The sequence below is a fragment of the Nicotiana tabacum genome, chromosome 15, assembly GCF_000715075.1.
Source record: "Nicotiana tabacum cultivar K326 chromosome 15, ASM71507v2, whole genome shotgun sequence".
Classification (NCBI taxonomy): Eukaryota; Viridiplantae; Streptophyta; class Magnoliopsida; order Solanales; family Solanaceae; genus Nicotiana; species Nicotiana tabacum.
In genome coordinates this window covers 17,639,058-17,642,862 of record NC_134094.1, presented here as the reverse complement: position 1 = coordinate 17,642,862, position 3,805 = coordinate 17,639,058, and the positions used below count along the sequence as shown (strand labels likewise).

Sequence of the window (3,805 nt, the reverse complement as noted above, 5' to 3'; positions counted from 1 at the left end):
CTCTTCAGACATTATGACAAAATACAAAATAACTTAACGAACAAATATTTAACAAATAAATATTTCGGAAGACTTGAAGGATTTTGAATGGATTTTTACAAAATCCTCCTGAAAGTCTTTAAATAAGGAAAATATTAATGTATAGCGCCTTAAATATGCGCGCTATACCCAGTTGAATTATTGGTTTGTCAATTAAGTTCAGAAGATTTATTAATGGGCCCAACTTTTACGTATAGCGCAGTATTTAATCGCGTTATACACTGCTGAATTATTGGTGTGTCAGTTTATACCAGAAGTATTATTAGTGAGCCCAATAATTAAGTATAGCGCGGTATTTCACTGTGCTATACCTTAACGGACAAACGTTCCGTTAAGGTATAGCGCGGTAAAATACCGCGCTATACATATTATGGTCCCCAAGTTTTTTCCCCGCATATTTTGATGGTTCCGGACTCGTAATCCAATTGGATATTCGAGGACAAAAAGGATGCAAATGTAGAAAGCAACTATCTATATTCCTTCTTTTTATATTATGGGGACTACATAGGTAATATTTTATAGGAAGGTCTAACTTAGAGGAGGAAGTATTTTTTAAGTGGTGGTGCTCAATAATCTTTAACTGGACTATCTACTTTTAAGAGTGGGTGCTCAATAAAATGTTTTTGTATATAATTACTACTTCCTAATATAAAAAGATTGGGTGCTCAATCAAATATGAACTAGCAGTAATAAACAACACATTGGTTGAATAAAATTATTAACTCCCGAACGAAATTATTTTTTTACTAGTTTACCATTATATGAATTTTGCTATATTTACAAATAGCACCAAGAGTCCCCCTTTGTCTTTTGGGCATCAACCCCTAACATGTATACTAATATCATATAAAATACAAGGAGGGGGACATAAACCAAAACCTCCGAAAGACTTAGTACAAAAATAGCAAAAACTATCCGGAACATGAAGTAGAAACGTTGATACCGTGATGATGTTGAAACTTAAAGATGGTGTGCACTGGGACAATTTTATGATGCAACAATAACTTTGTGCCCAAGACACTACGCAGCATGGAGGCTGTATAGCTTAACACGTACGATAATACCAAGAGTCCGTTTAATTTGAGTTTATGTATGTATTTATGTATGTATATATGTAGGTATGTACGTATGTTGCGCGCATGTTTAATTGGATCAAATGGTGTTGCGAGGAGTTTCGATCGGATTCTTAGCTTTGATTTTTTTTCTTTTAATTTTTGCTCATCAGTTCGTAAAGTTGTGGTGATGAATATGGTAGGAGGGAATGTCGATTTGTCTTTAGCTTTGTTTTTCTTGCTCTGACTCAATTTGATCACATCAAATATTCTGCAAATTTGTTGTATCTTTTATTAATTCCCCCTAAATAGCTAGCACTGTAAAATCCAAAGAGAGAGAACAAGTGTTGAAGAAAATACAAAACAATTAAATATACCAATTTACGACAGTGATAAAGTTTGAATAACAATTTTAAGCAATCTCAAATGACTTAAGTACATCCTCTGCAAGTTCCTAGCTTTGGCAAGATTTTCCACAAGGATAAGGGCAAGATATTTCTTTGAATCTACTATTCTCGACAAAGAACCACTTACCAACTGCTTGAGCAATTTTCTGTACAATATAATCAGTAGTAAGTCTCATTAATAGTCAAAAGAAAATATTAATTGGGAAGATTTTGAAAAAAAAAAAAGGGAAATGATTATTTAATGTTAAAAAGCAAACATAAAATGACCTTATCAGCCAATTTAGGAGAGTTGGGGTAGAACCAATAGCTAGGTGTTTCAATGCCCTTGTAGGAATGGCAGGAGGTTATAAAATATCCACTTGGTGAAGTTGGTCGTATTCCATTTATAACTGCCCTTACAAATATTAGCCTGAAATCTGAAAATAATAACTCAAGATCAACATCAAGAGATCAATTGCAAATGTTTGGTATTCTATACTAATAAATGGTTCAAGGAAGGGATTTTTTCATTTTACAAGGGGCTTGAAACAAGGTGATCTCTTATCACACGCTTTGTTCATTATTGAGGCAGAGGTCTTGTCTAAACTACTCAATCAGCTATCCAGTTATCAAGATTTAAGGGGTTTTTCTATGCCAAGACAAGGACCACAAATCAATCACCTAGCTTATGTTGATGATGTGATTATGTTCTCAGTTGGAAATGATTTATCTTTAAATTTGATCATTCAGCAACTCCAAAAGTATGAAGTATGTCAGGCCAACTTATTAATACAAATAAAAGTTGCTTTATGGTGCATTCAACTACCTCCAGTGAAAGACATTCAAAGAATAAAGGATATCACAGGATACGAGTATAAAGAATTTCCTATAACTTACTTGGAGTGTCCATTGTATGTGGGAAGGAAGAGGATTTCTTTCATGAATGATATGATCACAAAGATTGTGAGAAAAATATATGCTTGGCAAGGAAAATTTCTATCAATAGGAGGCAACGCTATTTTAATCAAACATGAACCGCAGTCGCAACAAATCCATCTGCTAGCAGCTACGGAGCCTCCAATCACTGTTTTGAAGCAGATATCACTGGAGTTCTTGGGCAATTCTATATTATCCACTGGAAGAAGGGGGTGTAGGTTTTAGGAGTGTGATGGATATAAATGAAGCTCTGGCTATGAAAAGATGGTGGAGGTTCAGGACATGTAAGTCCTTATGGTTTACTTTCCTGAAATACAAATATTGTAGGATTGATCATCTAGTAAAGAAGAAATGGAGGACAGGGCAGTCACACGGATGAAAAAAGCTCATGCAAGTCAAGGACAAAGTTGAAGACAATATGCTATACAAGATAAATTCAAACAATTCTAGCTTGTGGTGGGACAACTGGACAGGTTTTGGGGCCATTTCTCAGGTCATTCATTATGATTATTCACCGGCTAATCAAACTGTTAATGATATCATCGTAGATGAAAGAAGGAGCATTGATCATGTACAACTACCTGAATACATGACTGAACAGATTTTATCCATTACCATTGGAGAACACAAGAAACATGATGCTCCTATTTGGATGCCAACTTATAATGGCAAATTTACGGCAACATCGGCTTGGAGGATAGCTAGACAAGTTAGGGGACACATTCCCCTTTTTCAGAATATTTGGCATAAACATTTGTCTTTCAAAATGTCTTTTCTCATGTGGAGACTTTTAAAAGAAAAATTGCCCTTCGATGAAGTTTTTCTCAAGTTTGGTCAACATTTTGCTTTCAAATGTTTTTGCTGGAGGATACCTAAAGGAGAAACAATTCATCACACATTCATGACCAGAGAAGTAGCAATGAGACTATGGAAATGCCAATACAGAAAAGAAAGATAACAAGAAAAGGAGAGACAAGGACTGGGAACGTCGGCAGCTACCTCGTGAATCTCCGATATTCAACCACACACGAGATCAACGTCCTCCGTGACTAGATATGCCTGGATCTCCACATGAAGTGCAGGGTGTAGCGTGAGTACAACCAACTCAGTAAGTCACAAAAATAAATAAGGAACTGAGAAGTAGTGACGAGCAATACAATTACCGTTCACTTAAAAAATTTCAGCAATGAAAGTAGACATGATTCAATTCCGACAATATAAGTTCAGTCAATTGTACATTTACTAAGTTCACATAAACCGGGTACAATATTTTCTAGAAGTTCAGAACAATAACATAAATTCAGTTAAGTGCAATAACAAAGGAAATAAATGCAACCTCTCAAGGTAACAATCACTCAAGCTCTCAATAGCTCAAACACTCGGCTCTCAGTC

General features: G+C 35.3%; 1 long non-coding RNA gene across 1 annotated transcript; it reads right to left on the bottom strand.

Moving 5' to 3' along the window:
• Positions 1-1,409: 1,409 nt before the first annotated feature.
• On the bottom strand, positions 1,410-3,598 carry LOC142169875 (uncharacterized). The gene is made up of 3 exons (XR_012699511.1): positions 2,375-3,598; positions 1,766-1,914; positions 1,410-1,644 (listed from the first exon to the last, which is right to left on the bottom strand). It is a non-coding gene; the product is annotated as an uncharacterized LOC142169875 (long non-coding RNA).
• Positions 3,599-3,805: the final 207 nt, after the last annotated feature.